Source organism: Choloepus didactylus, chromosome X (genome assembly GCF_015220235.1).
Source record: "Choloepus didactylus isolate mChoDid1 chromosome X, mChoDid1.pri, whole genome shotgun sequence".
In the NCBI taxonomy this organism is placed as follows: Eukaryota; Metazoa; Chordata; class Mammalia; order Pilosa; family Megalonychidae; genus Choloepus; species Choloepus didactylus.
In genome coordinates, this window is record NC_051334.1 from 28,352,972 (window position 1) to 28,378,414 (window position 25,443).

General features: G+C 37.0%; 1 protein-coding gene across 1 annotated transcript in view; it reads left to right on the forward strand.

Moving 5' to 3' along the window:
• The window catches only part of IL1RAPL1 (interleukin 1 receptor accessory protein like 1), a 1,449,662-nt gene that overhangs the window by 701,634 nt on the left and 722,585 nt on the right, over window positions 1-25,443 (forward strand). The gene's annotated exons all lie outside the window — the stretch shown is intronic.

Here is a 25,443-nt window from a genome sequence, read left to right on the forward strand (position 1 = left end):
CTGCTATCCCTTTCACCTAAAGGTATTGTTTCAATATTTGTGTGTGTTGCTGCTTTCTAAAATTTAGAATCTAAATCATAAAAAGGTGGGATTGGAATTTATATTGAGACATTATTTCTAGCTTACGGAGAACAGAGATGCCATCTGGGTATCTACTTATGTTGCCAGAAATTACTGAAGACTATGAAATAAAATTTATAGGGGAGGTGAAGTGTTGCAAATAAAATGTAAGCAAAGACTTGCAGAAAATATGCATAGTTTATTGCTAAATGGGTTGTAACATTTTGTTATTGCCCTTCACAGACTAGATAGAGCACAGATAACTCTAGTTCACACACATCTGCAGAAATGATTTAGGTAATGTGTGTGTGCGCGCGCACAGGGAGAGGAAGACGGCATTGCCACATCAGGGAATACAAAGGTTGCTCTCCAGATCATTTTGTTAACTAAAAGTGCTGGGTCAATACAAAATTTCCCCAGGGCCTCTCACAGCCAATACCAATGATGAAAACAACGCCTGTACCTTTATCATGAAGAAAACTCATCACACTTCTTTGTCAGTATGTCATTTGCTTAATAATAATGCATTGCAACACTATCCATGTAATAAATTAGCAGCCAAAAATCTTCGTTTAAGCATTTGGCTATTCATGGATTGTGACACCATGCAAGGACGATTACGGAAGTCATTAGTCTATTAGAACATTAGCAAAGAGGGTTATAGGCATACAGAGGGTGTTTAAATCTATTTGTCCTTTCTTATTTCAGCTTATTCTGAAAAATAAAGCAAAGCCTAAAGCAGTGGATTCTCAACCTAAAGCAGTTGATTATCAATCTGGGGAAAGTCTCAGAATCACCTAGGGTCTTTTTCAAATCAAAATCCCACTTTGGCTTCTGAAATTCTGATAGGCACTTATCACTCCTCTGTTATGACCTCTAAGGATAACCATTATGCTCAGCCATGGCATAAAATAGGGCATTAAAATAGGCCAAAGCCATGTAAAAGTTCAAAGGACATTTCTCTTTTTAATACTGACAGTACATGTTATGTTAGGGTTAGTGTGGGAAAATATAAATGAATACAAGTAAAGAGTTGTGCTTGGGGAAAATGACCACTGGATTTTAGAAGAACAAATGTATCATGCCTTTGACATCTCTTGTTTTTTCCCTTGGGGCCTAGCACTCTTTCTACGTTCAAACATATCTCTTAATAGAAATGGAAGTTTTCTGGGGCCAATGATAAATAATTGTCATACTAGTACAGTTAAAATGTACTGTTTGGACCAGCTCTTCTCACCTGGTTAATAGTAATTTGGTTTTCATTTCAGGTCTGCTGTGTTTCTTTACAAAAATAATTATTATTTCTGATTGTTCTGCATGTATAGAGGTGAATCTTCAAGATAGGCAAATATATGTCCTTATTTATCCGAGATTAGAATTGAGTTGAATGTCCATAGTCTAACACTTAATTTCATTATTTGTTGTTGATGGGAAAATAATGATGCATTCATGTTAGTAATCCGAATTTCTAAAGCATTGAGGTTGCAGTTCTTTGATGTGTTTAAAGATGCATAGTGATCCATTGCGCTGAGAAATTTACATTAAAATGTCTCTAAATTTATAGTTGTCAACAATGAATGAAAGGATGAAAAATTTCCACAACTATGACATATGCCATATGTTCATATGTATATATTTGAATGGAAGCTATAATGAAAAGAAACACCTTAAATTTTTATGTGTCAAGTGGTTCCTAGAGGTAGTGATAAACTACAGAAAAAGATACTTTGGTCACTGAAATTCAAATATGCCAATTGATTTGGAGCTGTTGTTGATATGGCTTCCTTTTCCAATTTGGAAAGGGGTGCTCAAAATCGATATAAACAGCATGGCTTGGTGTCGGCTTGAACAGAGCCCAAGGACTCTTAATTGAGCCACTGACATTTTGGCTCATTGTCAGCTATCGGGCAACAAAACTGTGACTATTGGTTTTTAAATAATGCACTTTTAAAGAATTTTAGAAATTTGAAAATGTTAGCTTCTATTCAATGGTGTTAGTCTTTCTGATAAGTGTTTTCGGTATTAACTTATCAATGAAAAGATTTAACAAGCCTTTTTATGTATACCTAATTTACATTTATATCTAAATAAATATAATTAAATGGTGCATATAATGGAAATGTCGAAGATAACTGTCAGTATAATGAACAATAGCTTTCCTATGCCCCTCTATTTATATCTGTTTTGAACAAAATAGTATCACCTAATTCTTTGTTCTATAACACCTTGTTTTTTACTCAGTTTTCTCCTTTTTTATTGTTATTTTTTGAATGAAAAAGTTGAATGAAAGCAATCTAATTAATAGTTTGTTTCCTTTTCTTTTATTGCTATTTAATAAGTTTATTTTATAAAATATAAAATTTCCCTATACTCTTGATGTCAATTTTTTTAATTCCCCTCTTCAGAGTTATGCACTATGCACAGTTTCACATGCTGACATACTGTTAGGCACCCTAGTTTTTTTTAATTAAAATTTTTATTTTTGAAATAATTGCAGATGTACATGCAGTTCTAAGAAATAATGTGAGAGATCCTGTGTATCCTTTACCCAGTTTCTCCCAATGGTGATAATCTTGCAAAAATATAGTACCATATCATAATTAGGATATTGACATTGATACAAGGAAGATACAGAGCAGTTCCATCCCAAGGTTTCCTCCTGTTACCCTGTTATAGCCACACCCATCTCTCCCTTCCTTCCCCCCAATCCCAAACCTCTGGCAACAGCTAATCTATTCTCCATTTCTAGAATTTTGTCATTCTGGAATGTTATATAAATGCAAGCACACAGTACACATTTTTGGGTTGGCTTTTGTTCACTCAGCATCATTCCCTTGAAATCCATCTAAGTTGTCGCATGTATCCGTAATTTGTTCTTTATGATTGCAGAGTAGTATTCCATGGTATGGATCTGCCCCACTTTGTTTAATCATCCACCCATTGAAGGACTTGTGAGTTTTTCCCAGTTTTTGGCTATTAAAAATAAAGTTCATATGAAATTCACGTATATGATTTGCATAAGCACAGGTTTTCATTTTTCTGTGATAAATGCACAAAAATGAATTTGGGGTGTGAGGTAGTTGCATGTTTAGTTTTATAAGAAAGTGTCAAACTATCTTCCAGAGCAGCTGTACTGTTTTACATTCCCGTCAGCAATGTACGTGTGGTCCATTTACTCCACATTCTTGCGGCACTATTTTTTATTTTAGCCACTCTAATAAGTGTGTAGTGGTATCTCAATGTCCTGTTAAGTTGCATATCCTTAATTGCTACTGATGTTGAATATATTTTTGTGTTTTTTGACCTCTCTGTATATCCTCTACAGTGGGATGTCTATTCATATCTTTTGCCCATTTTATAATTGGTTTGTTTTTTTATTTACTGTTGAGTTTTGAATGGTCTTTATGTAATCCATATACTAGTCTCCTGTCATATATATGGTTTGTGACTATTTTCTCCCCATCAATAGCTTGTGTCTTCATCTTCTTAAAAGGGTCTTTGACAGATCAAAAGTTTTTCATCGTGGTGAGATGCAATTTATCAATTTCTACTTTTATTCCTGATGCTTTTGGTGTCACATCTAAGAACTCATTGTCTGATCTAAGATACAGGAGATTTTTTCTCTGTTTTAATCTAAAAGTTTAATAGTTTTACAGTTTGCATTTAAGTATATGATCCGTTTTGAGTCAATTTTTGCATAAAGTATGAGGTTTAGGTCAATGCTCATTTTTTCACCCAGGGATGTCCAGTTGCTCCAATACCATTTATTAAAAAATCTATCCTTCCTCCATTCTATTGCTTTTGCATCTTTGTCAAAAATCCATTGGCCTTACCTGTGTGGAGATATTTCTCATTTCTCTATTCTCCATTCATTGATGTGTCTATCCCTCTGCCAATACCATACTGTCTTTATTACTGTAGCTTTGTAGTAGGCCTTAATTTTGGGTAGACTGATTCATTTTATTCTTCTTTTTCAAGATCATTTTAGCTATTCTAGAATCTATGCCTTTCCTTGTATATTTTAACACAAGCTTGTCTATGTCTATGAAAAACTTTGCTGGGATTTTGATAGGAATTGCCTTTAACCTGTACATCAGTTTGCAGAGAATTGACATCTTTACTATATTAAGTCTTCCAATCCATTAACATGATAAGTTTCTCCATTTATTTGCATCTTCCCTAATTACCTTCATTAGCATTTTGTAATTTTCAGCATTTAGATCATATATATGTTTTATTATATATGTTTTGCATATTTGAATTAACTGGGGAGTTTTTAATTCAATAAAATTCAATAAATTCAGTAAAACATACTGATGCCTAGGTACCACCCTAGACCAGTAAAATCCAGATATCAAATGATTTTCTTGTGCAGCCAGCTTGAGAATGTCCTTCCCTGGCTCTCTGGTCCTTCTTATCTATTCCATAGCTTCACTTACCAAATTTTTATGGATGACTTAAAAAATAATTCCAAAATTTTTCACAAACATGTATCTTCAATGTCTGAATAGTCTTCTCCTCTTGTTTGTACAAGAGACACATTAAATTTGTTTCTGTCCCTTTTGCTGTGTTCTTACCATCCTGCCCATTGTTTGCAGATTAAAGCATGAATTTTCAGTACGCTCACTTATTCCTTCATCTGAATTCCCATTCATTAATTGCCTACTTGAATAATACATATATATTTCCAGTCTCTATTTACCTTCTTTATACCTTTCCCAGATTCTTCCAAAGAAGATTATTTCAGTTACCTATTATGGGAGAAAACAACCCAAAGCTTAGTAGCTTAAAACAACAACCATTGTTTTTTTTTTGTTCATAATTTAGCAATGTGGGCTAGACTCAGTTGGGTGGTTTTTCTGCTGATGTTGCCCATGGTCACTTGTAAGCTAGAATTAGTTGGGATTCAGGGTGGGCTGAGCCCGTCTGTCTCTCCGTGAATTCTCAGAACCCTTCCCTCTCCATCTGTATTTCCAGCAAGGTTGCCAGACTTTGTACATGGCAACTCAGAATGTGAGTGTTCCAAGAGGACAGCCCCAGTGTGTAACCTTTATCAAGCATCTGCCTGCATCATGCTTGCAAAAGTCCCATTAGCCAATTTTAGGCATAATACAGGAGGAAACTGTACGGGCTTAAATACTGGGAAGTATGATTCATTGGTGTGGCCACTGAAATAACAGTCCAACAGAGGCTGCCTCTTGCCCCTAATGATTCTTGCCCTAGCATATACAAAGTACACTCAGCCCATTCCAAAGAACCACAAGGCCTCACCTTATTATTGCATGAGGGTTAGGCTAGAAGTCCAGGATCTCGTCATCTGTTACAGGTCCATACAGGATATTCAACAGTTCAGGTGTGGAGCTGCTTTATCCATAGTACTATGAACTACAAAGCAAGTTATCTGACCTCACAAATCCAACATACAATCGTGAGGCAGGGATAGGATAACTATAATAAATAGTCCTGTTTGCAGTTGGGATCAGGGGGATGGGAAGTACAGAACAGTCACTAGTCCATAAAACTTCTGAAACCCAGCTGGAAACATCATGTCCTTAATTAGGGCCCAATTCTGTTTCCTGGGAGATGTTCTCTGTGGCTCTTGGCTCTATCCTCTTCCTTTACATATAAGGTTAAAGACACAGAAGCCTCTTTACCCTTTGAATTCTATCTGTCCCTTTCAATATAAGCTGATATGATTCCATAAAACACTGAGCTTTCTATGTATTAGGTTGTAATCCACTCCATTAAGCAGTAGCCACACCCACAGATATCTTCCAGACAGATGCTTCTCTACTTCGGTGTTTAAGTCAAGGTGCTGGGGGACAACGTCCTTAAGATTTTTAGATGTACTTTTGCCTAGCTAAGAGGGTCTGTGAAGCATACTCTAAGACTTAATAGCCTGAGAGGACCTCAGATGCAACACATTTTGCTGTAGTCTTCAAAAAGAGTCTTGTAGCTGTACCTTAGTTTCAGTCTTTGTCCCAAGGTTATTTCGTATTTTGAGAATCTTTTGCTGATTGGATATGCAAATCCTGAGTTGGAAAAATTTCTTCTAGATTCTGCTTGAAAACTGAATAGTTCCATTTTAAACTCATCTCTATGCATACCTTATCATATGCATCTAAAAGAAATCTGGAACTCTCCTTAGCCAGGTCCATAAATCTGTAAGGTACAATTTCTCTCTTCCATGTGCTGCTAAATTTTCCTTATTACATTACCCAGTTTGCCTTTCCTTTAGACTCCAGTAACAATTTCCTAATTACCCTTCCAGCCTTCACTAATAGTCACTTTATGGCGCTGTCAGATTCTGCCCATGCTTTGTCCTAAAGCCAATGTCACGTTTTCGGTTTTATTACGGCAGCACCCCCTCTCTCCAAATAGTCTCAGAACCTGTAGTTATTCATGTGACCTCTCCAGAAGATGACTTATTTCATGGTTGTCAAGGGCTCCCAAGTGGGGCTATTCCAAAGGAGCAAGTCCCTAACTCTTACCAAGCCCGTTTGCAAGTCACTTGCTAATATCTCATTGGAAGAGTCCACAGTCAATGTGTGAAGCAACTATACAAGAGTGTGAATACCAAGAGGAGTGGCTCATTGGGGCCACCAAGTAATAGTCTACCACAATAAGTACCTGCTTCATCATTTTATACATTTTTATATACCACCTCCACATTGTATTATCATCATGTAGTTATCTCTATGCAGATTGCTAATTATTTGAGGGCAGACAAGTTCTTACTCTTCTTTTCATCCCTCAAAACCAGCACAAAATCTGACACATATGATTTAGCCAACATTAATTAAATGGCTTCTATGTGCCAGGGATGGTACTAGGCTCACTAGATGCCATGGTGAGAAAGGCAGTCCCTACTTTCACGTGATTCAACATCAAGTGATACATAGTAGGAACTTAAATATTTGTTAAACTGAACTGAGTCTTCAGTTTAAAACAAACAATTTGGCCCACTGTTCCCCAAGATGTGTTTTGCAGAACACTGAGTCCATAGGTAACTTGGAAAGTTGGTCAAACTTGGAAACTGCTGAATTAAGCAAGCCTACTTATGATTGGACTTCTCTGGATGACAGGCTTTTTATTCCTCAGAACCAATGTGCGATAGTGTTTGTCAAAGAGAAGGCATTCAACAAATCTTTGTTGAGTGAAATAATGAGTGTGTGGGTTTAGTGTTCCCTGGAATACCTTGTGGAAAATTCTGTCTAAAATTATGAGATTTTCCTGATTCCTATCCTTTTCCTTTGGAAGTGCAACAGCTCAGGTGTGGAGCTGCTTTATTCATAGTATTGTGAACTAAAAAGACAAGTTATCTGACTTCCCAAATCCGACATACAATTGTGAGATACTACCACAGATTATGAACTGTTTTTCCTACATTATGATTTTTAGTATTCTAAAAGATTTCTTTTTTATTCTCTTCCTGTACTATACTCTCACTGTCACCAGCTGGAATAGAAAGTAGGCCTCACAGACCCCCAACAAATGACTGCTATAACTACAATAAAAACAAATTTGTAATTTAAAAAAACCTGTATGATGGAATATAATTTTAATATTTATTAATATTGTTTGTGATTATTGTTTGAAAATCAAGTTTTTCTTGGATCAAAGGATAATGTCAGTGTCATTCTAGAAAGTCTTAAATGTTTATGCCCCAAGAAGTCTTCATAATTTGTTCAAGACAATCAAAATCCATATAAATGTTCTATGTCCTGCCCAGAAATTTTAATGATTAAATGCATATGTGTGTCAAGGACCTACAGTAGTTTTACAATATCAGTTTCCTAATAGTTAAACTACCTCTCTTAACTGAAGCCAGAGTATACCCTCAAGAATATCAGGTGCAATTTATAGGTTATTAAAAACTGCAGTTAAGCCCACATAAACTTTTTTTGGGTCCAAAAACAGCCATATACAACTGAAAATCTTTGAAATCAGATCTCAAATCTGGATGTAGAATCTCTTATGGATGATACATTGAAATTGTAAATTGTAAAGCTGTAAATCAGGCAATCTTTTCTCAGTTAATGGGAACGTGTTTCTTTCCATATTAAAAGGCTTCATGATATTTTCCAGTTGCATAATTCTGATAATGCATGGAGATATGCTAAAGTGATAGATCAACCTAGAACAGATAACACGTTTCCCCTTATTTTCATGTGTGAGACATAGAAGCATTTTCTAAAGGATTGGACTATTTTTGACTGAACAATAATTAACCAAATTGCTTTCTTCCTGACTATTCTCCTCTCAAAAACAACAAACCCAGTGGTGGAAGGTAGTAAAGTAGCTATTCAATTTACTGATATTTCACCATCTAGGAAATGCATGTCTTCAACAAAGCTTAATTTTTTTTTTTTACTGAGATGAAATAAATTCTGCAGGAGTGCTGATGGGATAGTTTCATAGATCACTGAATTAAGAAAAGCTTTGTCTAATCCTGCCAAGTTCTATCAAAAAGAAAGCTTGAGGACTCAATGGTGTCATGTTCAGGGCAGACAGAGTCATAAATTTTCTCCAGAAGCTATCAAATTTATATGGAGTAGGTAGACGACTGCAAAAGACATTTGTAAAATAATTAAGTACAGAAACTTTAATTCTGAGTTCTTATGTTTTCTTTCTCTTTCTTTCTTTGTCTCTCTCCCCCTCCTTCTCTCTCTCTCTCTTCCTCTCTCTCTATCTTATAAAAATGAATCACTTTGGGAGCTTTGCAGTCATGGATGTAACATTTATATTTATCATATTTCACAAACGTTACTGAAAATCTATGATGTGACATACTTGGTAACTATCATGAGGAAAATTTTAATTTGCAAACAATATGTGGCAAGCATGCAGGTCACTTACAATCCAGCAAGGCTTTATTGCTGACTATACTTTTGTACTGTGATTAATTAATTAATTAATTTTTTATTTATTTGTAAAAACTATTCTCCAAAAAGAAGCCTAACTGCTAGTGTTGGTGCACTAAGTGAAAAGAAATTGAATAGGCATAATAAAGTAATAGCTGCTGATGACAGAGTTTGGGATAAGTGAAAGAGTTGAATTTGAAGCTAAAATTATCTAAGGCTTTTTCTAAGTCTGATTTTGTGAGTGATTCCCAAGAAAAACTAATGCAAAATAATGTCGAATATAGAGAAGATGATAAAAGGACTGATTGTCCTTAGAAGAGCTCATGAAACATCTGTGATTTGAGCAGAGCTTTGAAAAATAAATAAAACACATGACTTATGGAAAGTATAAAGGAAGAAGGTTTCTCTGTTGGAAAGGTTTCATGAAGACTAGTGTAAGAGAAATTAAAGTATGATCTAAAACGAGAGTCAGCAAACTTTTTCCATAAAGGGTCAAATTCTGTCATATCTACTGAACTCAGCTGTTGTAACAAGAAAGCAGACATAATACATAACAATTGGGCATGGCTGTGTTCCAATAAAACTTAATTTGTAAAAACAGGTGATGGAGCAAATTTGGCCTGCGGACTATAGTTTGCCAACCCTTATCTAGAAAATGCCTTGCAAACTACAAATGGTTAAACCAATGGTAATAGCTGTTGTTATTAACAAAGAAAAGAGCCACAATCTATTCCTGATAGAATGAGTGGATCGTATTCATTGGGAAATGGTGTTTTTGTACATCGTGGTTAGAAGGAGGGCTGTATAGAATGGTAAGTCTTAAATGCAAGTGTCAAGCAGGGAACGGAAGGTTGAAACCATTTTTTGGGAAGTATTTTGCAACAACTGGAGAGATTTTTGGAGAAATTGGAGCATGGAAAAAAGGCAAGGGGTTACAATAATTGAGTTGTGTGGCTATGGAAACTCGGATTAGAGAATTAATGGTAGGAATGGCAAAGGAAAAATACAGATTTCAGATCGTTTTTGGAAGGAAAAAAACAAAGACGATGATTGACTGGATGTTTTGGGCTTGAACGGATATTGCTTTGGGTAAACTTTTGCACCAAAAAATCTCAGGGTCTTGAGGAGAATACTTGCTTTGATTTTAAGACATTCCACTTGGAAGCTCTTATGCAGACTTACCCTATCATTGCTTGCCCCACACAGTGTCATATCCATTTGAATAAATAAAGGAAGAGGTCAGGGAGCCTGCCCAGGTCCTCTATTGGTCTACTTGTTTGTCTTTCCCCTAGATCAGTAGCTTCTTAAGGGCAAGAATCTATCATCTTGTTAATCTTTGCATGTCTGATTACACATATATAACTAATGAGATCTCAACAGAGAAAAATCTTTTTATCAGTTGTCAAATTTTGGGGACAGGCTATCATATGTAATAAGTACCTTAGAAATAACAGTGGAAGTAAACAAGAGAAAAGTTTGTTTCTTAAGGAAAAGTCCAGATGTAGGCAGTTCAGGGCTGATACATTGGCTGCCTAGGTGTCTAGGCTTCAGGTTTCATCTTTATTTCCCACTTTGCCGTTCCTAGGGTATTAATCCTCATCCTTATTTTCAAGATGAAAACTCTATTCGTCATATACATGCTAAAATGTAGAATGAACAGAAGAAAGAGCATGGTCCTTCCCAACTTTAAGAACAAGTCCCATAGGTTACTCTCAACACTTCCATTTACATCTCATAGACCAGAACTTCTTCACATAATTATACCAAGCTGTAGGGGATGCTGGGAAATGTAGTTTTTATGCCTAACAAAAATACAGGAGGTCTGTTACTGGGCATCCTGAGTCTGTTTCCCCAGAAGAAAAGCCCAAGACATGGATTCTTGTGCAAGTGATTTATAGCAGGAGTGCCCTCAGATGAAACCTGTAGGGGGCAAACACCAGACAAAGATGTGTTTTCAAAAGTCTAGCCTCACACTGATGTATATGGTGGCAGTATTCATGATTTGCAATGGATGGCAGTGGACTGATGAACAGAATGGTGATCTGCGGCGTACACATACAATAGATATTGAGCAGCTGCAAGAAGAAATGAAGTTGTGAGGTATGCACCTAGGTGAATGGACCTTGGGGACAGTATGTTGAATGAAATAAGCCAGAATCAAAAAGACAAACATTATAACGCCTCAATAATATGTACTAACTATAATGTGTAAACTCTGAGAATTGAATCTTAGAGCACAGGTTACCAGGGGAAAGCTTATTGTAAAGGTTCCTAGATTGTAAGCTCTTACAGCAGTTACATCTATTCCTGAGTTGTAATGGTTATCTCCAAATTCTGAGATGCTGAGCTCTTTGTGTATAACCTGGTTGGTCCCCGTAATTTTGGGTATCTGTGTAACACCTGAGACTCAGAGCTAGAGTCCGGCAGCTATGAATGTCAGCATTACCCTATACAGCAAATATTAAAGAGTCTGTAAAAAGAGATCAGACTTCAATTAGAGCTATGAACAAAATGGACTTGGTTAGGACTAAGGTAAACCAGACTAAGGGGAAAAGGATGATATTGACTGTGTTTTAAAACTTCAACTTCTGTGTGAGACCAAAGGAAGCGATGTTTATTTGGTGTAAAATCTATATTTCCTGTAGCACACTAAATAATTTAGCTTGTATGGCCAGTTTATTCAAACATCACAATTACATGGAACCTTGAATAGGGAGTGAGATCTGATTGGTTTGTACAGGTTAGCATGAAAACCAGGTACATCCCAAAGTAATTTGGGCAGAGAATAAAAATGTATTTACAAAGCCTCCCTGAGGGACTCGGGTAAAATGTGGAAATATTACACTTCCCTACCTAGGGAATTACTGATATTCTCACAAGCATTGGGAACTACCAATTTAGAAGGCCTAGCCCTCGATCTTGGGACTTGCCCTTGTGAAGCTTATACTGCAAAGGAGAGGCTAAGCCTACTTATAATTATGCCTAAGAGTTTCCCCTAGAGAACCTGTTTGTTGCTCAGATGTGGCCCCTCTCTCTCTAAGCCCACTTGGCAGGTGAACTCACTGCCCTCCCGCCTACGTGGGACATGACTCCCAGGGGTGTAAATCTCCCTGGCAATGTGGGATATGGCTCCCAGGGATGAGCCTGGACCTGGTATCATGGGATTGAGAAAGTCTTCTTCACCAAAAGGTGGAAGAAAAATGAAACAAAGTAAAGTTTCAGTGACTGAGAGATTTCAAAAGGAGTCGAGAAGTCATTCTGGAGGTTATTCTTATGCATTATTTAGATATTCCTTTTTAGTTTCTAATGCATTAGAATAGTTAGAAGGTAATACCTGAAACTGTTGAACTGTAATCCAGTAGCCTTGATTCTTGAAGATGATTGTATGACTATGTAGCTTACATGGTATGACTGTGTGGTTGTGAAAACCTTGTAGCTCACACTTCCTTTATCTGGTGTATGGACAGATGGGTAGAAAAATGGGAAGAAAAATTAAATGAATAATAAGGGAGCTGGGGGATAGGATGTTTTTGGTGTTCAGCTTTACTTGCATTTTTTTTCTTCTTATTTTTTTTGGAGTAATGAAAATGTTCAAAAATTGTGATGAATGCGCAACTCTGTGATTGTATTGTGAACAGTTGATTGTACACTGTGGATGATTGTAGGGTATGTGACTATTTCTCAATAAAACTGAATTGGAAAAACAAAAACAAAAAAACAAAAATAAACAAACATCTATCCTCAGTTAGATCCCCACAGGAAGCTCTGGAGTGTAAATCACATTCAGAGTTTATCTTGCCTTGAAGCAAGGGGCCTGGGCTTTTATACCTCCATATTAGCTAAGTATTGTCCACAGGTCATCACAGGGAAGTGGGGTATGACTTCTCAGGCATTTCCATCCAGATAGTTCCTGTCATGCTAAAGTGATTCTCCAGAGAAGGGTGTAGGTATGAGCCTTGACCAGTCAACAGCCAAAAGAGCTAGGGAGTGGGTCCACCTGCTGGTGAAGAAATTCTATATGGCATATCAAAAGCATCTGCTACACTGAGGAAGAAGGGAGAGGGGGCAGATATTGAAGGAAATTAGTAACAGTTTTTGTCACAGCCAAGAAGCATCCTCCACATATACTTAAATGGCAGAATATCCTATGATTGTTACATGGCAAGCACTCCATGAATATTTGTGGAATGAGTAATACATGTTCTTGAACATCCTTCTATTTTTTGTATTTCCACAGATTTTCTTCCTTAAAATTTTCAATAGAATTAAGAAATACTAATATTCTCAACACCACCATACCTACTACCTCAACCTCCACTATATGCAAGCATCCTGCCTTCAATAGCTACTCTCAGTGCTCAAAGTCCAAGTCACACTCATAAGCAATTAGACCATCACTTCACCAACATTCCTAAAGAAGAACTGGCTGGCAAAATCTCTGCTCTTTCAAATGTTTCCAATTCTGTTTCCCAGAAAGGTTCCCATTGCCCAGGAAATACATAGCCAGCCGGGTTCCTATGGTTAAGATATATGCAAACTTCCTTATATTCATCTTCCCTGAATCTTAGAGGAGGAATCACTATGACTCCTCTCATTAGTTTGCTCTGGCCCAGATTTATGCTGGTTGTACAGTGATATTTCCGGCTTGCTGGCAGGTCTTCATTTAGTAACTGCTTCATGATACAGAATTCAAGGTTATAAAATAAAAACTTTAAAGAAGTAATTGGATAAGAATTTAACTGATTTCATTATACCCTGCAATGAAAGATTTGGAACTGTCCATTTTCTCCCATGAAGGTCATAAAAGACAGTCCTATAAAAGAGCCAACATTATGGAATGAATGAGTAACATTTGGAGTCTGTTCCAAGAGTTTCAGGAAAATATCTTATGATATCTTAAGGCAAAAAAAAAAGCATCATTTCAAAGAAATATTATGTCAGCTTAAACAAGATAGAAGTTTATTCTCTCATGTTAAGTAGTTATTCTGGGACTTGTATGATAGTTTCATGGTTTGTCAAGGCTCAGGCTCCTGTCTTTATGTTTTGCCATTCTTGATGTGTGGCTGCCATTCTCAAGGTCAGCCTAAGGTTTTAGTTACACTGAAGACCCAAATGTTACATTTTATTTAATTTTATATAGCCACATGTGGATAAGGGCTGCTTTATTGGTCAACACAGCTCTAGAGTCTTAATGGCTTATGAACTTTTAGTATCACAGTCAGTTGGTCACCTAGAATACAGTGAAAGTGTCAAGAGATGATCTGATGGGGATGCATCTATAAGCATGTGAGCAGTGATTATCATTGTATGGATGGGCCAGGAAAAAAGCCAAAGTAGTCAGTACCTTGTGCTGAAGTTACAATGATTTTGAAAAGGTGACCTTCAGATAAGTGTGTTGTGTGTGGGTTGGGGAGGAGGGGAGTGAAGGGAGAATATCCACAGTAAAAACACAATTGTACAAAAAGAACCTTGTTTCAAGCATTTTAGAAGTTGAAATTTTGCATGAAAACTCTATTAGTTTGATGCGATCAAGAGTTCCGGTGTTTGAAGTGCTTAGTCTTTGTTTTTGTTTCACTTATTAATTCAATTTTATTGAGATATATTCACATACTATACAGTCATCCACAGAGTACAATCAGTTGTTCACAGTACCATCATAGATTTGGGCATTCATTACAACAATCAACTTTTGAACATTTCCATTACTCCAAAAAAATAAAAATAAGAAAAAAAGTACAAGTAAAGAACACCAAAAACATCCCATCCCCCTTATTATTCATTTAATTTTTGTTCCCATTTTTCTACCAATCTGTCCATACACTGGAAAAAGGGAGTGTGAGCCACAAGGGCTTCACAATCACACCATCACACCATGTAAACTATATAGTTATACAATTGTCTCCAAGAATCAAGGGTTACAGTTCAACGGTTTCAGGTATTTCCTTCTAGCTATTCCAATACACTAAAAACTAAAAAGGGATATCTATATAATGCATAAGAGTGACCTCTCAACTCCATTTGAAATCTCTCAGCCACTGAAACTTTATTTTGTTTCATTTTGCTTCCCCCTTTTGGTCAAGAAGATGTTCTCAATTCCACGATGCCAGGTCCAGGCTCATCACTGTGAGTCATATCCCACATTGCCATGGAGATTTACACCCCTGGGAGTCATGACCCACGTAGAGGGGAGGGCAGTGAGTTTATTTGCAGAATTGCATACCCTGACTTTAAAGAAAGAGAGGAGCAGTTTAGGATTAGCTAACAGGCCACCCTAACCCACTTTGGGGTTTATAGGTTCACCTTGAAAGGCTGTACCTTAGAAATGAAATCTAAGTACTTCTGGGGTTACACATACAATTTCCAAAGGTTGTGTCACAAGGATAGTTTTAAGGGACTTAATTTCCAGAATCTCCATTTCCTTATATACTATTTCTAAAATTGCTGGTAGCTCACAATAGCACTTCTTCCAGTTTACAAAAGTAAGGCATACCTCTCTCCCTTTGCAGATTGTATTATAATGCAATGCCCCACGGTGTAAAAAAGGCTTGGGTTCTAAAGAGAGGGATAATTTGAAATATTGGTTTGGAAAACCAAGGCTTCTTGAACTCTCCAAAAACATTCCTCTCTTGTCCCATCTTACAGTCTTACAGGACTTTCTGATAAGTTTGAAGCTTATTTCAAGTTGGTGTATTCTTAACTTGGAGGAGCCAAAGCAGTATACATTAGTGATACTGTATCTTTTAAAGGTAATTGGGATGTTTTCTAGGACTATCATATTTTCAAGATGCATTTGATAAAACCCAGGGATAAATTTTATTTCTTTTTCTTTTTTGCTGTGCATTATCCAAAAAGTCAGAATCTATTTCATCAAATCACACCATGAAATATTTATTCCAACTAATCAGCCTTCCTCTTATTTCATTTTATATAATGATTTTAATATTTTCTTTCCTATTAACAAATAAGCTTCTTTAAACTTGCAAAAGTAGATATTAACTTAAAATATGCAAAATATTTCTCAAAAATCTTTTAAGAGATGTATGGCCAAAAAAGTTGGAAAACTACTGTTCATTGTTTCTCAAATTATGATCTGATTTATAATTAGATAAAAAAAACATCAGGGATTCTGGTTTTAAAAAAATGTTTCCTGGATCCTGCCACATACCTCCTAAATCAGAATTTCTGCTGAGCAAGGTCCGAGAATGGGATGTTTCAGCATGCATCCAGGTGACGCTTATCCACATTGTTTGCAAATTTATGTTTAGGTGATAGTGAATCTTTCATGAGAATTATGTCCCATACAATTTCAGGAAGAACAAGGTGCTTTATAAAATCATAAGTGTTGTCAAAAGAGTCTCTTGTTGGCAGACCTTGACTTGGACACCCAGCACATAGTAGAGGGGCAACAGTTGGATGAAAAGGAATGAATATAAGGCATATACCGAATCCTTCTAAAATATTAGGAGAGCGAGGTTAAGGATGCATCTTCCCTCTAAAATGTTAACGATATACTCCATAGTTAATATTTTTGTATAGACTATTTATCTCTTCAGCTAAATTTAATTTAAAAATTGAATCATAGGTTGTGAAGACATAGCAGGGTGCCTTCCTGATTCCACTGCTGTGATCTTTAAATGAATGAGCACTGAGGATTAGTCAACCATCTGAAAAGTTCTTAATTAAGGGAACCAGTAGTTGGTATAGTAACAGCTTTTGTGTTAACCTTGTTGACACAGTGTAAAAGTCCCATGTAGATAGCTTGTATGAAAGAATGAAAATGTCCTAGTTCCTAAATTGGAATTTCTAAGTAATTGTACTTCTAATGAAAATGACTGCTATGGATGTCTGTTCAAAGGCTGTGGTTTACAAAGTAAAGATTTGAAAATATCAAACTTTCTTGATCTTTGAATGTTGTTTTCCTTAATTAGACGAATATGACAGCTCTCTCTTTTTACCCTAATAGCCCCCCAAATATTAGACAGATATTTGTCTAAACAGTATTTAATGACTACTCTAAAATTAGAGTTTAAGACCTTTAACTCTAGAGTGCAAAGCTCTATGTCCTTGACTCTGATGTTAATCATGAATATTAATTTCTGATCTTAAAGTCAAGCCGTGAAATTTTTATATATTGTCATGCCTTTCCCTTGACAATTTTGGTAATTGCCGCAATTTCCTCATCAGCAAAAGCTATTTGTTGCTTCCCTGCTTTAAGAAAACTATAAAATTGGTATCTCTGAATTCAGTCTTTTGTTTCAATGTGAGACCTGGCAGATTTGTTTAGTCTGAGCAGTAACTAGACCTGTGATCTTAAAAGAATTATAGTTTTTATTGGTGTGCTTACACAATAAAGGACTAGGTATTTTTTTTTTCATTGCAGGTTTTAGTCATTACCTTTGGTATTACTTTACTATTAGTTGAGATTTATGTTTGCTACTCTAGACCCTTTCTCCCTTGCTCAAACAGAAATATTATTTTCCAGAAGATATCTATCATTTTCTTTAAAATAGATGCATTGGTAGTGTCTGATCATCAAATATCAGACTGTATATATTCAGGTTGTTTATCAAGATCAATATTAGAATTATTTAGACAATATACACATTGATATACATTTATATATAAACCCATGCATGCATTCTTTTATATATGTAATTTAACTGAAATATTATTCTCTTCTGTTTATTTTTACTTTCAACAAAGATTAATCGAACACATGCTGGACATCAGACCTGCATTTTGTTCTAAGGATAGAAAGAAAAATTAGCAAGACCTATACTGCCCTGAAAAAATTCACTATCAACCAGGGAAGGCAGAGTCATAAAAATTATCTGTATCACTGTATGGCAAATGCTCTTAGAGATATAGTGACAACATATATTGTAACCAGGGAGATTCATGGATGGATACATAAAAATGGGGGGACATTGAGGTTACATGAAATGGATTTTTTTGCTTGACAAATGTAAATGACATTTAATTCACACAGAGGAAGTGGCATAAATGATTTGGGAAAAAGTGCTTTGAGCAGGTAATAGCAACAGACGTATGTGACCCGAGTGCACAGTGCAAATTGGTGCATGGGAAGATATAGAAGCTTGAAGGGAAAGTTGTGGACAGATACAGGAAGTACCTGTGAATAGTAGAATCCTAGGCTCAGGAGTTTTATCTTTTCCTTAGGGGATGGAGAAGGTGTGTCGGTTTGAATGTATTGTGTCCCCCAAATGCCATTATCTTTGTGGTCTTGTGGGGCAGAGGTTTTGGTGCTGATTAGATTTGCTTGGAATGTGCCCCATCCAGCTGTGGGTGATGATTCTGATGAGATGTTCCCATGGAGGTGTGGCCCCACCCATTCAGGGTGGGCCTTGATCAGTGGAGCCATATAAATGAGCTGACTCAAGGAGAGGGAACTGAGTGCAGCTGTGAGTGATGTTTTGAGGAGGAGCAAGCTTGCTAGAGAGGAACGTCCTGGGAGAAAGCCGTTTTGAGGCCAGAGCTTTTGAGCGGACGCCGGCTGCCTTCCTAGCTAGCAGAGGTTTTCCGGACGCCATTGGCCATCCTCCAGTGAAGGTACCCGATTGCTGAGGTGTTACCTTGGATGCTTTGTGGCCTTAAGACTGTAACTGTGTAGCGAAATAAACCCCCGTTTTATAAAAGCCTATCCATCTCTGGTGTTTTGCATTCTGCAGCATTAGCAAACTAGAACAGAAGATGATTCAGAATGGCCTAAATGCCCTGGAGAAAATCATTCTGGATATCCAGTTATCCAGGCAATTATTTGAAAAACTCTTTTTGAGAGCTCTTCTTAGACAGGTGGTGGCCAGGAGTCAAGGCCAAAGTCTCTGTTCTCAAGAATCTTACCATCTTTTGAGGGAGAAAGTTAAGTAAGTCAACAATTAATGCCTAGTATATGACAAAAGTTATGAGAGCAGGAAGAAAAAAGTGTTATGGGTGTACAGATGAGGCATGTAATTGAGAGTAAAAATCAGGAAATTCTTCTTGATAATAGAAGGGTTGAGCCCTGATATAGGAGTATAACTTATTTAGATGGAAAAGGAGGATTGGAGGAGAAGCAAGGTAGGGAAACAGTATAAGGCTTGAATCATTATATGTGCCTTCCACTTGTCTATGACTGTAGCAAAGTGTCCAGGATTTGGATTGTTCTGTGATGAAGCTAAAGAAGTAGGAAGGGATCTCTTCATGGATTTGGGTACAAAACTAAAAAGCTTAAACTTTATGGTAAAAGATACAAGGAGCTAAAGAAGGACTTGAAGCAGGTGGATGACAAAATCCAATTTGAGTTTTATGGAGATCATTTTGACAGCAGTGCATGGAGAGTTTAAATGGATGGTTTGGAGCAATATCTAACTATTACCTTGGATTGCCTCTCCCAGAATCAAACCCCAAGGAAGCATCTCTGGAGGAATGGGGAAGTGAGAAAGAAAAGAGAAGGAAAGCAATAATATATGTTATAGAAAACCAGTTACTCCTGTGGGCAACTGGAAATGAGTCCACTGGAGAACTCTGGGAGATAATGTAGACATGTCCTCACAGTTATCCCAACCAAGGGGAGAGGCACCTGGGGTATTTATCTACCAACTCCCTATCTGATCCTAATTGAGGATTTTTATCAGGAGCATTACATCTCCAGCATTTCTGGCTTGCCCTGCATGCAGACCAAGCCTGGGCCCAAGGCCACTAAAAGGCCTCAGTCTGAGTGTGTCAGGTGTTTGTAGGAAGCAGCTTCATCTCATAGCCAAATGGTCATGGCACTTACAGCTTCTGCAATAGGGTTACCAGATGGGTTTGAGAGGTTGGACTGAGGCCAGAGTAGTAAAAATCCAGAGAAGGCCCGGAGAGCTACTAGGCCATAGCATTCACTGGATTTGGTGATAGATTCAATGTCAACCTGAGTCATCAGTGGTAACTTCCCTGAGAGCAGACAGATGTTGAAGATGATGTAAAATGTGTACTTTCGTTTTTGTTGTTGTTGATGGTGATGGTTGTTACTTGGTATCTAAAATGTGTTCTTTTAAACAACCAGAATGTTTTGGTATATATGTAAAATCTTTAATGAATCATTTTATAATTATTTATTATGCAGAAGTACTATGTTGTAGCTAGGAACAAGGAGACATGGAATAGTTCCTAGATCTTCAGATTTCTAATAGCATGAACCTTGAATGATACTTTGAATTTCTCAGAGTCTCTCTTGTAAAAAGTGGGGGTAAACTTCAAAGCATCTTTGTGTAGATTACATGAACCAAAGTGCCAGTAAGCCTTCTACAAAGTTTTCACTTTAAAATAGAAGTCACGTGAAGTGTTTAGGCCCTAGGAATTATCAAGATGTTTATTATTAATGAATGAGTCAGTCTAGTTGAAGACCTTTCATTTATCCCCTATCTGTATTTAGTTTTTGGAAATACTGTTTCTTTCACTTCCAAAAAAAAGTGTCTTTGTTAAAATGGTTCAATCAATTAAATCACTTAATAATTCTACATGCATATTTTGAGAAAAAATATGCTTAGAAGAACTAAATGTGTAATTTTATTTCTGCCCGATTAAACCTCCTCTTTGTCTATGCTAATGAGAAGTTTTTTCCTCCCCCATAGGCACACACTTATTGGGACACTTGATTGTATGAAAGTTCCCTGATCTTTGGAAGTCAATATTGAGTTACATCTTTCCCTGCCCCCGCACCCCCTCCCCAATGTGTGCTAAATGTCTTATGGAAAATTCTTGGTGTTTTTCATAAAAGTCTCAGATAGTGCTAGCTCTCTGCTTCCTTCTCTTTTCGTAAGTGAGAACTCTTTCTGATTCTAAAGAAAGAGATCATGATCTCCACATGCATATACACAGGGCCATGGCTACCCCTATATCAGTCAGGAGGAGATTTCCTTTTAATCTTTCTTTTTCCTTTCTGGCTTTTGAAGTTTTAGCCTATGTAAGAGTTCATTTAAATTAAATTGTTGAAAATATATTTTAATGACTTTAGCAGGTTTCTAGCATAATAAGTGTTGCTTTCTCTCAAAAAGTTCAAGTTGTCTTCTCCAAAATATGTGCTTAAAATAACTTTGAAAATACAGATACATGATGCCTGGAATTTCTTTCAAAAGATTCTAGGTGGTGATGGTGGTGGGAATTGGTATGGGTATAGATGAAATAAAATCAGTCATATGTTGATAGTTGCAGAAGCTGGATGATGATAAATGGGAGTTCTGTACTGTTCTCTACTTTTGTATATATTTGAAATTTTCCATAATTACAAATAATGTAGGGAAACTTCAAAAATTAAAATGGTTCTCATGATCTTATTTTACTGGCATTTTATCTCTTATCTTATATCAGTTAGCTATGGCTATATTAGAAGACACCTCAAAAGCCAGTGGGTTAAAACAATGATCATTTAATATTGCTCATGAGCCCATGGATTAGCTATGGTCTCTCATTCATCTGCCCATTTTGGGTCAATAGGAAGTTCTACTTGTTTTGTCTAGAACCCTCCATGTGTTTTGGGGATGATTTGTCAGTAGACCAGTCTACTATGACCTCAGATAGTAAAACTGAGCTCTCTTTCACATGGTCTCTCATTTTCCAAAGACTAGTTCATATATATATATATATAATTTTTTTCATCTAGAAGAGGCTAGATTCTCAGAAAGAGAGTAGAAACACATGAGGCCTCTTGATGCCTAGGCTTACAACTGGCACACTGCTGCTTTAGCTTCATTCTGTTTGCCCAGCTTTTGAGGGTGGAAAAATAGACTCCACTTCTTGTTGGGAGGAACTGTAAAGTCACATTGCAAGGGGCTTGGATACCAAGGGGACCATTAATTGGGAGCCATCAATGCATTCAATCTACCATGCAAGCCTTTATTGCTCTTAAATCAACTGCGACTTATATACTGATAATTCACAATTTTTTATGTCTATACCCAACTCTCCCTTCAACTTTAGCTTGCCCATTGATCATCTAGTCTTTAATTTCCCATTGTTACCTTGCATTTGGTACCTTGGAGGTACCAAAGATGATGACAGAGCTTGATGCATACTGAGTTTTATTATTTCTTCCCAATACCTTCTTCTACCCTTCTGTGTGTGTGTGTGTGTCATGAGTTTACAATCAATGACATTACCATCCATCCATCAATCCGTTCATCTATTTATCCATTTTTTCATTGTTTAATTCAATAAGCATTATTAAATATCTGTTATATGACTAGCAAAGTGCTAATCACTAAAGAATTTAAGGTGAGCAAAAACAGATATGACTTCTGTCTTCATAGGGCTCACAGAGAAATGGGCAAGAAATACATTAAAGAATCACACAAGGTACGTGTAAAATTGCAATTATAACAGCTATTAAAGAGGAAAGGTACATGGTGTTACATGAGCTTATAAATAGGTGGTATTGACCTGGTCAGGAAAACCAAGGGAAGCTTCTCTGAGTTTGTAGTGATTTAACTGAGATTGAGCATGGGTTCTGGAATAGGAGAAATATAGCATAACCCTCAAGCAACTCATGATATACAGGTAGCTTGGGTAAGAAATGAACTTTGGTTATTAAAAGCCACTAAGGTTTGGAGGTCATTTACAATCTAGCCTGTCACGATGAAGACATATGGCGTTATGTCAGGTCAGACTTGTATACCTTGTAGGTACCAAAGATGATGACAGAGCTTGATGTGAAGAAGAAATATATAAACCAATTGCCAAAGCCTTCCTTGAATGAGGCTAGCCAATGACAGCAGAGAAGATGAAAGAATGGTAAAACCAATTGGCATAAATTTCAAAGGAGTAGGATTGGAGGGGGTTTGTGAATGAGTTGTTATTCAGGAGCCATAATAAGTGGGAAAACCACCAATCCCAGCTCCTGTCTTTGAAACTCATGAAGTGTGAGGAAATAAATAGGTGCCACTTGAGATGGTGTTCTAGTTTGCTAATGCTGCCAGAATGCAAAACACCAGAGATGGATTGTCTTTTATAAAAGGGGGTTTATTTGGTTACACAGTTATAGTCTTAAGGCCATGAAGTGTCCAAGGTAACACATCAGCAATTGGGTACCTTTGCTGGAGGATGGCCAATAGTGTCCAGAAAACCTCTGTCAGCTGGGAAGGCACGTGGCTGGCATCTGCTCCAAAGCTCTGGTTTCAAAATGGCTTTCTCCTAGGACATTCCTCTCTGGGCTGCAGTTCCTCAAAAATGTCACCTTTAGTTGCACTTGGGATATTTGTCCTCTCTCAGCTTCTCCAGAGCAACAGTCTGCTTTCAACGGCCATCTTCAAACTGTCTCATCTGCAGCTCCTCTGCTTTCTTCCAAGTGTCTCTCTTGGCTGTAGCAAGCTCTCTCCTTCTGTCTGATCTTATATAGTGTGCCAGTAATTTAATTCAGAACCACCCAGTGGGTGATCCAACACCTCCATGGAAATTATCCAATCAGAGTCATCACCCATAGTTGGGTGGGGCACATCTCCATGGAAACACTCAAAGAATTACAATCTAATTAACACTGATAGGTCTGCCCACACAAGATTACATCAAAGATAATGGCGTTTGGGGGGACATAATACATTCAAACTGGCACAGATGGCTATAGGGGAAGTGATAATCACAGAGAAGAGGAGGTAGGATTTATTGGGTGAATGCCAGGAGAAGGGGATGCTGAGGATTTAGAACAGTTGTGTGATTCGGGAACTATGGTACCAGAGGGTGGGAAGAAAGAGTTGGAGGCATGGGGAACATGTGGATGCTGCATCTGGGCAATGAGACAGAGCATCATGAAGATGCTGTTGCAATGAAGGTGTGTGAGTTTTGGGTGAGGGATACTTAGAATTTCACCATTGATTCATGAAACCAGGGGTGACAGACATGATGAATTCAGTCTCACTGTCTCTTTGAGGAGAGTGACTCACTTGGCGGAGGTGATGGCAGGTTGAAAAACCATAGAATCCACATGTTTTTCAAGCCAGGTTGATGGTGAACCAGAACTTCAGATCACCGCTACCCACTACTACTTCTTAATCTGATCTCTCATGAATGCTTACACATTTCATTTCCTCCAATGTAGCTGTCAGACATTTCTATTCCCCACTGCTTAGGAAGTGATATTCATGAAATGTAAATCTGAATTTGGTACCCCCTCCCCCCACTTTAAAGTCCTTCAGTGATTCTTCAAGCTTTCAGGACAAAATTTAAACCCTGTTTTAAGCACAAATGGCCTTTAATAATCTTTCTTGTAGCTACTACTCTAAAATCTCCTCAAGCCACTTTCCCCCACTCAGCTTGCATATCAGTGACTCAGTCCTAAAGCGTCCTTGTTTCATGCTGTTATGTTGGTGTTTATCATATCTGGAATCTCCATCCTGCCATCTTCATTTTGTTCTTCATCTAATTCTTTTCCCAACTATAGTCTGATCTAATGATCTTTCTCATGCATTTTTCTCATGCTCTTTTGAAGTAAATCAATTAACTCTAAAGGTTTCAGAAACACTTTGTCAAACACTGATCAAGAAGCTTATTTTGCTTTGTATGTGTGTGTGTTTATGTTATTTTTTTCTGAAGTTTGGAAGTCATGATTTTATTTCCTTTGGAAATTTGCAATATTTTATGTATGATCCCTATTAGGAGAATCATGGAACACACAAACAGTTTAATGAATTGAAATGCATTTTGATGAAATAAAGACAGGAAGGAAACAAGATAGGCTGAGCCATGACAGCAGAGAGAAAAATAAAGAAAACTACCAGAAGCATGGTTTGGAACTAAGGCCTAACTATACATAAGGCAAAAGAGCAAATAGGAGTGTGAAATTTGAGTCATCATGTGGACTTGAAGTAATTGGACACACTATTGCAGAAGTTTATTTTGATAAGTGGAAAGCTTTGTCATCATTTGTACATTTTTTCCCTTGACAGCAACCTTCGTAAATTCTCTCCAGGCACTCATCCTGTTTCACTGAATGTAAGATGCCAATTACTGTAAGAGACACAATTGATATCTGTACAATAAATGACACAATATTTTCTCATTGCAACAATTGTAAAAGACATCTGGGTTTTAGAGATGATAAAATGTGAGCAAAATATGCATTTCAGAATTGATGAAATCTAGAAATTGATCAAAATAAATAAATAAATGGTTAAATGCATAGAATTAGAAAGCTTCCTAAGGAAATAAAGCCATGAGCTTCCAGACTTTAGGGAAAAAAAAGCACAGTGAAATTCACTGAAACTGCTTGAACAGTATTTGACAAGATGTTTCCAAAACCTTAGGAGTGTTAATTGAATTACTTCTAAAGAACATTAGAAACACACGTGAAGAGAGCTATTATCCCAGGCTCTGTAAAGTGAGATAGTAACCTGTAGAAAACTGATAATTTGCAAATTATTTTTGACTAGGAGGGATGCAAATTAATAATTCTCTTCAATAGAAAAGAACACCCCAAAAGTTGCAGTTGTGTTGCCCTGTAGGACATTAACCAGTTTTGTCTGTAACTTTGCAATCTTCTCCCAGCACTTTT